General features: G+C 46.2%; 1 protein-coding gene across 1 annotated transcript in view; it reads left to right on the top strand.

The window, feature by feature from the left end:
* The window catches only part of prkar1b (protein kinase, cAMP-dependent, regulatory, type I, beta), a 116,062-nt gene that overhangs the window by 41,949 nt on the left and 60,576 nt on the right, over positions 1–13,537 (top strand). The window lies entirely within an intron of this gene.

Below are 13,537 nucleotides of genomic sequence, written 5' to 3'. Positions count from 1 at the left end.
ACCGGTCCCCTGCCACCTCTTCCGCCCCCCACTATCCTCCCCCTCTATTCATCCTTCTCTCCATCCCTCCCTCTCTCTCTCTCTCTCTCTCCACAGAGCAGTGAGTCATGCACCGTTAGTATCTAGAGACCCCCGAACCCCCCCCCCCCCTCCTCAAACACACTTCACACATGCCCTGTTTCCACATAGGTGTGATTCATTCATCCCTGTTTATTCCATCGCTCTGTTTGTGCGTGTTTTTGTGACTATGTGAAGTGTGTATGTTTGCTCACTTACAGCATGTGTCTTTGTGTTTGAGTCTGTGTCTGTGTGTGTGTGAGTGTCACTTTCTGTGCATGTGTCTGTGTGTGTGTGTGTGTGTGTGTGTGTGTGTGTGTGTGTGTGTGTGTGTGTGTGTGTGTGTGTGTCACTTTCTGTGGCTGTGCATGTGTGTGTGTGTGTGTGTGTGTGTGTGTGTGTGTGTGTGTGTGTGTGTGTGTGTGTGTGTGTGTGTGTGTGTGTGTGCGCGCGCATGTTCCTGAAAGCTTGTGTCCATTGCTCATGGTGGAACGCTGGCGTCCATCTTGGATCACAGCTAAATCTGTTTGAACCCATTAAGACCCGAGGCCGATTCTACAAAATGTCTTTTAAATCCTAAGTGTTTTTGTTATGTTACAATGTCAGTGGTTCTCAAACTTTTTTCATGTCAAGGACCCCAAAATGTATATGTATTTGGCCACGGACCCCCATCTCAAAATATTTGGTTCCAGGAACCCCCAGAAGCAAAGATTTGAGGTAAAAATTTTCGCTTTGAAAATGTATATATTCAAAGATTTGCACACATTTTCAAGTTTTTTCAAAAATAGCAGATCTGCAAGCTCATAGCGTGGCACTCGGTGCCATGCTATGAGCTTGTATATCTGCTATTTTGGAATAGCCAAAGTGTAAAATAATGCTTTTTTAGCTCAAATGAAAAAGTGACACAGATGCGTTCCAGGCCTGAATAGGTTAACCACTTATGCCCTATTTAGAAAAATATTAGATTAGCTATTTTCTCTCTTTTAGTTTTACTCTTTTTAAGGTTTTTGAATGAGGTGAAACGTTTTCACCTGAAACGTCATTCCTAAAATAGGGATGAAGTGGCTAATTTCACTGCATAGTGGATCACCTCAGTTTTGAAACCCATGCTCACCTCATTCCAAATGGCTCCCCCTTTTGAAGAGAGAGTACGTGTTCACAGGACAATGGACCCTTAAAGGCCCATTTTTCTTACCTTTTTCAAGTAGTCACAGAATATTTATCTCCATTATGATCGATCCCCTGATGGTTGCTAATCACTGCGGGTTATACCCTGTGCTTTCACAAATGTCAACGAGGTCATCGCGACCTCGTTGACACTAATTGTCTGCCTTTGAAAATAGCATGTCTTGACATGCTATTTAAAAAAAAAAAGTACACGATATCTATATCTTGGGTTCTGTGTGAGGAAAACCTCTCTCTCTCTTTTTTTTTCATTTTCTTTTTTTTAATTACGTTTTTTTACCTTCTTGGCAGCATTGGTAATTGGAAATAATTACGTTTTTCTACGTTCTTGGCAGTGAATGAGACAGTGACGATCTTACATTGAGGGGCAAGCGCAGCCATCGCACACGTAATCAATCACGGATGTGCATCCGTGTGCGTGTTCTCTCTGTGCGTGTTCTCCTGCTCTCTCTCTCTTTTTCGCCTGGATGACCATGTAGGCTAGAGCGTGCGAGTTCAACGTGAGTGACAGCTCCTAATCAGCGGCTGACCCCGATGAGTGGACACCACACACCACACCACGTTCCTGTAACCCTCCACTGGCTATATGGCTCAGGCCGGGCCCCGGCCTGAGCCATATAGCCAGTGGAGGGTTACAGGAACGTGGCAACGAGGCAACGACCCAGCTCGGCCCCATCAGCGAGCAGGAAGGGCTACCGCGCTGACCACCTACTCATTAGCCTGTGGGGGGACAGCAGAATACCCTTTGCGCCCCAGCAGAATAGCCCTTGGGACCAGGCCCATGGCCTCCTATTGTATACATTCCTGTCTGCTTTTGTCTATGCTAATGTGACAGGTTCCAGCGCTGCCGAGGCACAGACAACAGTCTAACTATAGCCACATCATTTCTCCCATGACCTCCACCAGTTGGCTGGCAAGTCTCGCAAAGTCTCACCAAGTTCAATTTCCATTTGGATCAGAGGTTCTGCTGCTCGACCCATTTTACAGTGCAGCGGGCCGTTGTTGGTTGCTTTCGTAAGCCCTCGGCCAGGGCTTTTGCTAATTATTCGGTGCTTTTTGGTTTCGGGTCATCGCATTAGAAAATGGGCTTTTAACCCTTTAAGACCGGGAACGCATCTGTGTCATTTTAAGATTTCTTTGGCTATATAAAAATAGCAGATATACAAGCTTGTAGATCTGCTATTTTTTTTTTGAAAAATCGTGAAAATGTGTGCAAATCTTTAGTTTGAATATATATATACTTTTTTTTAAAGCCAACGTTTTTAACTCAAATCTTTGCTTCTGGGGATTTACAAATGTCTTCTAAAAATGCTTTTTTTATTTTTTTATTTTTACTTATGTTGCTATATTATCAATGGTTTTCAAACTTTTTTCATGTCAAGTAATATGTATTTGTCCGCTGACCCCCTCCCATCTAAAAATATTTTGTTCCAGGGACCCAGGAGCAACGATTTGAGTTAAAAATGTATATAAAAGATGTGCACACATTTTCACGATTTTTCAAAAAATAGCCCAAAGAAATCTAAAAAAAATGACATTCCCGGTCTTAATGGGTTAAGCTAAGCACGCTGCTTGGCTGTGTAGTGTGAATGGTGGTCTTAGTTAGCAAGCTGATGACGACGCTCACACAACACTGAGCTGGGCTCACAGTTAGTGAGCTTGCTATGGGGCTCTCTTAGCTTAGTGACGGCAGATTCTGTTCTTTTGTGTTTTAAGGCAGTAATTGCAGAGTGAAAACCCTCAGTATTGATTCAACTTGTGAGCAACGAATTCACAAAAGGATCGCACGACTTTTTGCAGCCGCTGAACCCGCGCAAATAAGACAAAGAGAAACGCCCGCTAAGGGTGAAATGCATGCTGCGTTGCAAAGCAAATAGTGCCTCTGTGCTCTGGTGCTACAATTTAGGTATTTAGCAGACCCTTCTTATCCAGAATGACCCTGAACGTTATGATTTCTACACTGGCATTGTCCATTTTCAGGCTTTTTGCTAGGCCTATACTCTGCACCTGGGGCAGCAGGTCCACAAACTCCTCGGTGACGGTCAAAAGTACATCGGCACGCGTCAGAGCCACCGTTTATTTGTGTGCCACGTGCAAAACGTGTGCAAAAACGGCACTCGGGGCGCAAAACGTCACGGGTGTGTGTTTGCGCTGGCATATCATTATAGCGATGGTATATCTTTTGTGAATCAAACCTTACCCACCGGGCAGATAGCAGGCACAATCGATGCACAAACCGTGGCGCTATCAGTGGGCGCGATTCATTCACTGTGAATTCGCCCCCCTGAGAGTTAAATCAACACTGAGGATTTTGTGTGTTGTCCAGTTGTCCAGGTCTGTAACTCTGATAGTATACAAATGGAACCAAATGGACCCTCACGGGTCCATTTGGTTCCATTTGTACACTATCAGAGTTATGAGGTGTCCTTGCGGCATGCACAATGTGTACAAGTTTGGGTTTTAACAGTTTCTAGAATAGATGCCATCTCCTGCCTGCTCTTATCTCTGTCATCTTATTCCTTTTCCTCCCCTGTCTCTCATCCCCTCTCTACACTCTCCCTCTGGGGCAAGTTAAGAGCTTTCTGTCTCTCTCTCTCTCTCTCCCTCGCTCCTTCCTCTCTCTTTCAGCGTGTGTGTGTGTGTCTGTGTGTGTGTGTGTGTGTGTGTGTGTGTGTGTGTGTGTGTGTGTGTGTGTGTGTGTGTGTGTGTGTGTGTGTGTGTGTGTGTGTGTGTGTGTGTGTGTGTGTGTGTGTGTGTGTGTGTGTGTGTCGGCGTGTGCGAGCAAAGCGTGCGCGCGCCTGCGTGCGGCGCTACAGCGTTTTGTATAAACACCTCTCAGTGTTAACCCCCTGACAAAGGACCATCTGTGCCCAGATGTGCAGTTCAAATACTTAAACTGTCTCCCAGCACTTGTCCTTTGCAAGATGGGGGGGTGGGGGGGGGGGGGGGGGGGGGAGAGAGAGAGAGAGAGAGAGAGAGAGAGAGAGAGAGAGAGAGAGAGGAAAAGACATGCCCCGGGGGCAGCGGCAAACGTTGTGATGTCTAGCAACGTGTCAGGATGTGTGTGTACTGTATATGAGTGTGTGTGTGTGTGTGTGTGTGTGTGTGTGTGTGTGTGTGTGTGTGAGAGAGAGACAGGGAGGACTCTTGGCATCCGTACAGAATGTATAGTTTTCTTCAAAAAAAAGAAAGAAAAAAAGATTGATATATACGACTCATGAATAGCCCCTCATTTTTCTCCTGTAGGCTTAATAAGAGGATGTCTCTCTCTCTCTCTCTCTCTCTGTGTGTGACACGTCCCCTGTAGACACATCAGAGAGGTGGAGGCTTAGTCCTGTCAGCGCCCCTGATTCCCCCCCCCCTGTAAGTGGAGGAAGGAGCTCGCTTTTTCCTGCCCTAGGGCAGCAAACAAGGGAGATAGTAGTAGGTGTGAGAGAGAGAGAGAGAGAGAGAGAGAGAGAGAGAGAGAGAGCTGGGTGGAGGTTGGAGGTTGGAGGGGTGGGGGGGTGTTGTGTGAGGGAGAGAAGTAAGAAAGTATATATAAAAAAAAAAGCTTGAGCTTGACGAAAGTTAAGTAAAAAATAAATACTGACGCTAGTGCAAAGGTGAGCACAATACAAGGCTTCCAGCGTAAGATGAGAAAAAGCGTTCCACTGCGCTAGCGGAAGATATCAGTGTTAGCCTGCTTATAGGAGGAGAGGAGATAGAGGTAACAGAGAGGGAGAGCAGAGCAGCAGGGTGGGACATGTTTGTCATGTTTGGGGGTTGACATCATGGCTGGTTTAAGTGTGTGTGTGTGTGTGTGTGTGTGTGTGTGTGTGTGTGTGTGATCACCAGGTACAAGGCCCTGCCTCGGTCGTGCAGCCCTTCACCTAGTCGTGGGGGGTGTTTATATAAATATTTAGCCTCAGCTAGAAAGCCAACCAGCTATAGTCTATTCACTTAATATGATATACAGTGTGTGTGTGTGTGTGTGTGTGTGTGTGCGCGTGTGTGTTTATATAGCCCTTAAACTAATACCGCTGCCTTTGAAAATGATCCACGTTACTTCCTCTTTACCAGACGGCAGGGAAGGGGCGGGCCGGGCAGGTAGAGAACTCTCTGCACCTCCCCAGCCCCATCCTCCATCTACTTCATGTCAGCTGCTCTCAAGTGTGTGTGTGTGTGTGTGTGTGTGTGTGTGTGTGTGTGTGTGTGTGTGTGTGTGTGTGTGTGTGTGTGTGTGTGTGTGTGTGTGTGTGTGTGTGGGGTGGCTATGTTCCGAGCAGTAGTCAGAGCAGTGGAATGAGTTGCTATGACCTTCAAATAGTTATCGCTCCCATTGTTAGGCTGATCGCAGCCAGTGGGAGACATTGCTAATGAACTTTAATAGGCATGCAAGCCTGTGTATGTGTGGGCGCGTGCGTGCGTGTGTGTGTGTGTGCGTGCGTGTCTGCGTGCTGGTGTGTGTGTGTGTGTGTGTGTGTGTGTGTGTGTGTGTGTGTGAACGAGGTGTTCATTAAGGCCTCAGCTGTCTGGTATTTACCATTGTAACAGGCTTCCTCAACTGGCTGCCTCTCAACAACACCACACTACACACTGGAATCTCTCTCTCTCTCTCTCTCTCCCCCCCATCTCTCTCTCCCTCCCTTCACTAACATCACACGCTCTCCCCTCGCCCGGCGCTGTTTCCAACGCCACCCTGGTGTGAGGCCAGCATTGGGATGGTGCATGGCGGACGGGGGCGGACCCAACGGGTTGCCCCTTTGCGTGCGTTAGTGTGAGGTTGGCACTGGCAGGCTGGCAGGGTCCAAGGAGGATTCAGGAGCGGTTCACTGCCAGGTCACTGTGACATCGTATCAGGGGCTAATGCTGCAATTAGGCTCAAAGGTGTGAGGATTAGCTACTGTAATCAGATGGTCTTTGGTCTTCACGTACTGGCCTCGCTTTGGAATGCAAGGGGTGTGTGTGTGTGTGTGTGTGTGTGTGTGTGTGTGTTGGTATGTTTGTTTGTTGCCCTCACTATAGCAATTTCTTTTTATTGACCGATTTAACATTATCCTCTTATATCTCAGCAGCCATCTGTTTTCTAGCTTTTAATTTCTTCACGCTGAAGATTCTGTTGCATGGCATCAATCATTTCTTTGCTTAGTTATGCAACACCCCCCCCCCCCCCCCCCCCCCCCCCGCCCCTCTCTCTCTCTCTCTCTCTCTCTGTCTCTCTCTCTCTCTCTCTCAGGTGGTCTTTCCATTGCAGTGTGTGTAAATATCAGTTTTACCTCAGCAGGTGTTCACAGTAGAGCACAGGTCACACAGGATCGCCAGTATAACTCACTGGCCCTCAGGTACTGAAATGTACACACACACACACACACACACACACACACACACACACACACACACACACACACACACACCCCTACACCACCAGTATACACACACTGTGGCCCAACAGGATACATCCAACTTTACAAACCTTATAAACCCACCCAGGCCAGGTGTGCAACCTGCCCTCTGCTTGGTTTTAAACACAGCATCCAGTACAAAGCACTTCACTTCACTTCAGACCTCCTTAGACCTCCTTAGACCTCCTTAGACCTCCAGTCCTAAGACCTCCTCTAGTTCTCTGCGTCTGCTGAAGTGAGTCCTCGTTTTAACCCACGGGAGGCTACTTTAAGGCATTCTAAATTAAGACATGTTTTTAAAAAAAAGGTCTTTATTGTGTAACGGCCCATTGACTTTGGGCTTGTCATAAAGTGGAGTTAAAAACAGCTCCCAGCATGCTCTCTGGCACACTCCCCCCGTTCTGCCGTCGGGTTCGGAGATCTTGGAGAGCCCTCAGGAGGAGCGAAGCCAAAGGGTGGATTGGGGAGAGAGAGAGAGAGACCAGACGGGCTTTGGTAGAATGCAGAGAAGTGAAGTGGCACAGGGTTGCCAGATCTGCTTATTATAATTTCCCCGCAATATTTCATTTGAAAATAGCCGATCTACAAGCTCACAACGCGTCGCATCGCGACGCGTTGTGAGCTTGTAGATCTGCTATTTTCAAATAGCTGATGTATATGTTAAAGTGCTCACGTGGCCCATAGTCGCTTCTTTTTGGGCTGGTTTTCCTAGACCTGGTTGCTTGTTTCTCTCACAGAATCTGGCATTGTTGCCGTCGGACTGTATAAGCGGTTCCATCCCCAGAGGAGCACCCCTGGGCGCTCTGCCTGCCTGTACGCACAGCACAGACCCGTTCACAACGGCTCAGCCCTTTCTGCTCGCTTGTAGTGATTTCCAGTCATTGTTAAATCGTCTCTTATCTTAACCACTTAAGCCCTTATTCAAAATATTTTTGGAAAATGCTCGCCTATAATGACATGCCCAAAATATGAACGCCGGGGTTAAAGTGGTTAATGGACATCTAGTTTCCCCCAATAGAAAGCCAACCGACCCAAATGGCCTGTTTGTGGCCTATACTGTATGTGTGTCCCTGAGCAGAACACTTAACCCCTATAGCAACCCCCCCCCCCCCCCCCCTGTGCACTTATCATAGCCATCTGAGCAGCCGTCAGCCGGGTGAGGCTGTAAAAGCGATTTCTCGTCCCCTGGGCACCAGACAGAGGGGCCTCCAATGCGCAACACATCCAATGTGGTCATGCTCATACGAATCCAGCTACCGTTTATAGCTTTACTAGAGGTTTTTTTAGCAGTCACGCAATGTCTGTGTCTGCGGTGTGTCTTGTCTAATCTGCGGCGTGTCTGGTCTAATCAGCACTGCCCCCGTCCTACCCTTAAAGGGAGCATTTCCTTTGACTTGGCGGGCCGGCAGGGCAGGGGCCGGCGGGCAGAGCGGGTGTCGCGAAGGCACGGGCTGTAGCTGGCACGGCCCGGTGCCTCCGCCGTTCCCCGCCGGCCCTCCAGGGAGGAACAGGAGCGCGTGCCAAGGCCTTTCATGTCATAAATATCCTCCCTAAACGGCCCTAGCGCTTTATAATTACATCTCCTTCATCTCCGCTCCTCTCTCACACTGCTGCCTATTGTCCGGCCGAAACGCGCTGGGAAAGTGTCTCCAGATGCTCTCTGCCTGCAGTCAGTGTGTGTGTTTTTATTTGTGTGGACACGTGTGCCAATAGGATGCCTAGTACTGTATGTTTGTGTACAAAGTAATGTAGTACCTAGTACGTACGCATGTGTGCACAATAGCATAGCTATCATCCGTGTTGTTAGTAGAGATCGACCGATAATCGAAACGGGCGATTATCGGCCTCGATAGTCGTAATTATAATATCGAAATCTGTGTTTTGAAGGACCAAAACGTCCGATGTTTCCTCTCTCGGTCACACACCGTTGTACTGAAGAAGTATAGCACTCTCTCGGTCACACACCGTTGTACTGAAGAAGTATAGCACTCTCTCGGTCACACACCATTGTACTGAAGAAGTATAGCACTCTCGGTCACACACGTTGTATGGTGTAGCTGCTAATGACGTTAGCTTCACCCTCTGTGAGTTACAAACTGTTGCAGAAAATATATTGTCTACTAATTTGCTAACTTTCCCTTACTATGAAGGAAGGAACTCACCATCATATCATTGTGTCCACGGCATTACCAGCCTAAGAACAACTAAATCCACGTTGAAATCATCTCAGGGAAACCAAACATACTGAAGCTGCAAAGACATTCAACATTCCAGCGAACCTATAGCCGGTGTTATATTGAAACATGTGACCTGTAGAATGAGGTTACCCTAGGAGGTGTCTCATGTGAAAGTCCTGTGAGACACCTAGGGTAACATTATTCTACAGATCACAGGTTTCAGCGTGACACCGTAATGCGACAAAGCATAAATTAGGCTTAGCCGTGCTTTCTGCACCTGGTGCTGTTGAATGGGAGTAGTCTACTGATGGGTTATTGGTGACAGGTTTATTATTATTATTTATTATTATAAAAAACCTTTTGGGAACTGTTTTGTAACGTGTTATTTATAATTCAGTTTATAAGAAATTCTTCTAAAAGTGGGAGCTAATTATAATGCTGCATTTGATAGAACAAAACTTTTGAGGATCTATTTTGTTAATTTAAAAAAAAAAAATCAGTTCAGTATATAAGAAATGCTGTTAAATGTAGCTCCCTGCACTTACAGTAGAACGTTTTTTTTCGAGTTGATAAATATTCTTAAATGCATTTAAAGAAGGCTGTTGTTTTGTGTTTACATTTAAAACATTTAATTTATTTTGTATTAATTCATTAAAAAAAAAGAATCGGCTCTTAATGTCGGCTATCGGGCCTCTTTGATCGCTAATAATCTAAATCGAACATGAAAAAGTCCTATCTGTCGATCCCTAGTTGTTAGGCAGGTTCTGCTATTACACAATGGTTAATCTGTGTCCATAGTACTAATAGACATTAGCAGAGCGTGAGCTGGTTATTCCGTGAGAGCAGTGTTAGCCAATAGTGGACATTAAACCCGGGATATTAAACTATGCCCCAGTTAGTCAGCCTCATAAAGGTGTTTTCCATCACCGTGTTTTACCGACGATGAGTCACACACCCAAAGTATAAATGCTTCTGTTTACTACGACCTCCGCAGACTTCGTTTTACGCCACAATGCACATTTCCTTTGTGCAGACACAGTGTTATTGCCCTTTGTCCTTCTACATGGGTTTTTGGCTTCCATTTTGCAGTAGTCTTGCTGCTTTCGTGTATCACCTGCGCCATTGTCACATTATTAACCCATTAAGACCTGAGGCGATTCTTTTAAAAAAAAAAAAAAACTTTTTTTCAAAAATAGCAGATCTACAAGCTCATAGCGCGGCACTCGGTGCCGCGCTATGAGCTTGTATATCTGCTATTTTTGAATAGCCAAAGAAATCTAAAGTGACACAGATGCGTTCCAGGTCTTAATGGGTTAAGCATTTTGTTGCTGTCCGGCAGAAACCTTGTATCTCCATAATTTCATTTTTTTCGTAAATTCAAGATGGTGTGTGCACAAACAGCGACGTGTTGTGAGCTTGTATAGATCGGCTATTTTCACTATATATATCTATTATAATAATACAAAAAGGAATGGTTTTGGACGTACAAGGTTTCCACTCCACCGCAACGATTTGCACCCCTCAGGGGATATGTTTTCAGAAGCACAACTTGAGGCCTGAATTATAGCTGTTGCTCTTATGCCTGATTTATATTTAGTTACGTGCCGGTGACTCAGACTGAAAATTGCAGATCTACAAGCTCTATTTTCGGTGCGTGACACCCACGCGCGACTAAGTTTAACTCGGGCTTAACGCATCAGTAAACTGGGGCTAAATGCATTGTAAAACCCTGCACAGCAGAAACCGTACCAGCGGTCTGGCATGTTTAGCCCAGTTGACTGAGACTCGCGCTACACTTGACATTACTGCAGAGCGCCGACCGTTTCCCAAAGCATACCGTGGCTTTGTTTGATTTTTCGAGGAAAGCCATTAGGTTCCATTCATTTCACTATAAGGTATGAAAAAATCAACTTGCAGGGACTTGAAACGTGCTTAAGATGGGTAATCCAACACATGACGTTTCATTGCACGGGTTTTGCTATTTGTCTTACCTTTTTTTAATGCATTTTTTAGAGCACGGATTAGTCCCTGGATAAAAGATTAATTCATGAAGAGAATTCAAACATCCGTAACGCATTTATGATGTTTAGCCAACACTGACTCTAGTTTTACACTTTGCCTTCGGTGTACTAACCCGTCGGTCTTTAGTGGTCTGGTTTCAACACAGTCGTCTTAACAGGCAAGGATTTTAGACTTGCAAAACCATTGTTCTTCATTTGCCAAAATCAACAGTTTGAATAACCGTGGACCGTGGCAGTTAAGCAAAGCAGCAGTCCTTCCAGGCCTCACAGCGTGAAACCCTCCACCAGCCAAACCAGCGGCACTGCACTGCCAAGCCTAAACACACTGTGTGCCTCAGAGAACTGGGAAGTTCCCCCCGATGTGTCGGCGTTGTTGATGATTTGGGTTATTGTTAAACCGCAGCACACAGGGAGAGAGCCCAGTGGACAAGTTCCCTTGTTAACCCATTAAGACCCGGAACCCATCTGTGTCATTTTCAGATTTCGTCGGCTATTCAAAAATAGCAGATATACTGTACAAGCTTGAAGCACAGCACCGAGTGCCGCGCTACAATCTTGTAGATCTGTTTGTTTGTTTTTCTATCGTGAAAATGTGTGCAAATCTTTGAATATATATTAGTTTTTCTTTTTGTAAGCGAATATGTTTTATTCAAATCTTTGCCTCTGGGGGTCTCTGGAAGAACATATTTTGAGATGGGGGGGGGTCCACGGCCAAATACATATAATTTGGGGGGTGCTTGACAGAACCGCTGATATAGAAACATTTTTTCAAAAAACTGTTAAGATTTAGAAGACATTTGTAGAATCCACAGAAAGATTTGAGTTAGAAAAAAGTAAAAAATATATATATTCAAAGATTTGCACACAAATTTTCAAGATTTTTCAAAAATAGCAGATCTACGAGCTCATAGCGCGGCACTCGGTGCCGCGCTATGAGCTTGTAGATCTGCTATTTTTGAATAGCCCAAAGAAATCCGAAAATGACACAGATGCGTTCCCCGGGTTTGAATGGGTTAAAGAAGGCAGCACGCAAAACTCAACAGAACGCACACGTACTGTACACGGCACAGTTATAAGTATCTCTGGTCCATTGAGAAACACAAAGACATGGCCGCCGGCGGCCTCACGCGTCGTTAAAGAACCCCTTCGGCGTTAAATGGCTGTACCGAGCGCGGGGCCTAGCTAGCGCTCATGGAGGTTAGATAGTAACGTAAGCAGCAGAGCGGCCACCTCCGCCACACCGCGATAAGAGGGGGCGTCTGCTGCTGAGCAAACAAACAGATGAGACTTTCGGAGGAGAGAGGGAGGAGGAGAATCCAACCGAGGAAAAACAACAAGCACTCACAGCTGCAATGAGTAGGCACTGATTTGTGCTAATGGATCAAACCCCCGCAAACCGCATTTTACGGCTGTTTGGAGGCAACAATGCGGGTGTGACTGTTCGTGAGAGGAGAGAAAAAGGAGCGTATAATCTTGTCGTTGCACGTGCGTGCGCGCGCACGGACACACACACACACACGCACACACGCGCGCGCGCGTCTGCAGGTTGAGGCCTGAGCTTGCAGATAAAGGTACACCTATTAATGCCGTTTGCATAAACAGAAAGACTATCAGATTTTTGGGGGTTATTCTTGCGTCTGTAGTGATGCCGCGGTGTCGCCTGACACTGGGAAATTTTGTAGCATGTATTATTTCTGATCTCCTTATCACACAGAGCACTACATCATCGTGTCTCGCCCGTCACGATGACTATCTGTTGTCAAGTGTCCCCCCCCGTCCGCCACAGGCCCCTCGTGCAGCGTTGCCAGATTATGTGAGAGAAACAAGCAACCAGGTCTAGGAAAACCAACCAGAAAAGAAGCAACTATGGGCCACACATGAGCACTTTAACATATTACATCAGCTATTTGAAAATATCAGATCTACAAGCTCACAACGCGTCGCGATGCGACGCGTTGTGAGCTTGTAGATCGGCTATTTTCAAATGAAATCTTGCGGGGAAATTATAATTAGCAGATCTGGCAACCCTTGCCCTCGTGTGTGGCTGGATTTTGAACACTTGACAGGAGGCTAGTTACCCACAACACCACCTGGATGCATTACACCCACTTTCACTGCACGTTAGACCTCCCTCAGTGGAATCTGATGAATTCCACCCTGTGTGTGTGTGTGTGTGTGTGTGTGTGTGTAATCCCTCTGTGTTAAATGAACACTAAGGATTGTCAGAGAGCCCGGTAAACAGTTGACTCACTCGAGCGGTGGATTCCTGCCCTGGTTTTCTCACATAAAGGAGCCCTCTCTTTCTAGTGGTAATCATATAGCGTTATAGTATGTCTCCTGCCATGACAACATCAACCTCGTTATGGCTTATCGGCTTTCCTTTGAACTCCATCTGCAGCTCCCACTGACACCATAGCTGCCTCGCATTGTTACAGTGGCGTCATTATCACTTGTTGCCTTTTCCCCCTGTACACACACACACACACACACACACACACACACACACACACACACACACACAAGGTACCTGTCCAGCCTTGACTTTGCGCGTGCATGTGTGTGTACACAATGAAGAAACATTGATAGCAACATGATAAAATAAGAGAAAGAACCTGTGTGTGCGTGTGTGTGTGTGTGTGTGTGTGCACGTAATAACCCGGGCAGCGCTTGGTACTAGATGAATGATGTCATACGGTACACTGACCTCCAAGTA

Source organism: Gymnoscopelus microlampas, assembly GCF_963454915.1.
Source record: "Gymnoscopelus microlampas genome assembly, chromosome: 11".
NCBI lineage: Eukaryota > Metazoa > Chordata > Actinopteri > Myctophiformes > Myctophidae > Gymnoscopelus > Gymnoscopelus microlampas.
Note: the sequence above shows the minus strand (reverse complement) of the source record. Positions and strands in the feature narration are given on the sequence as shown.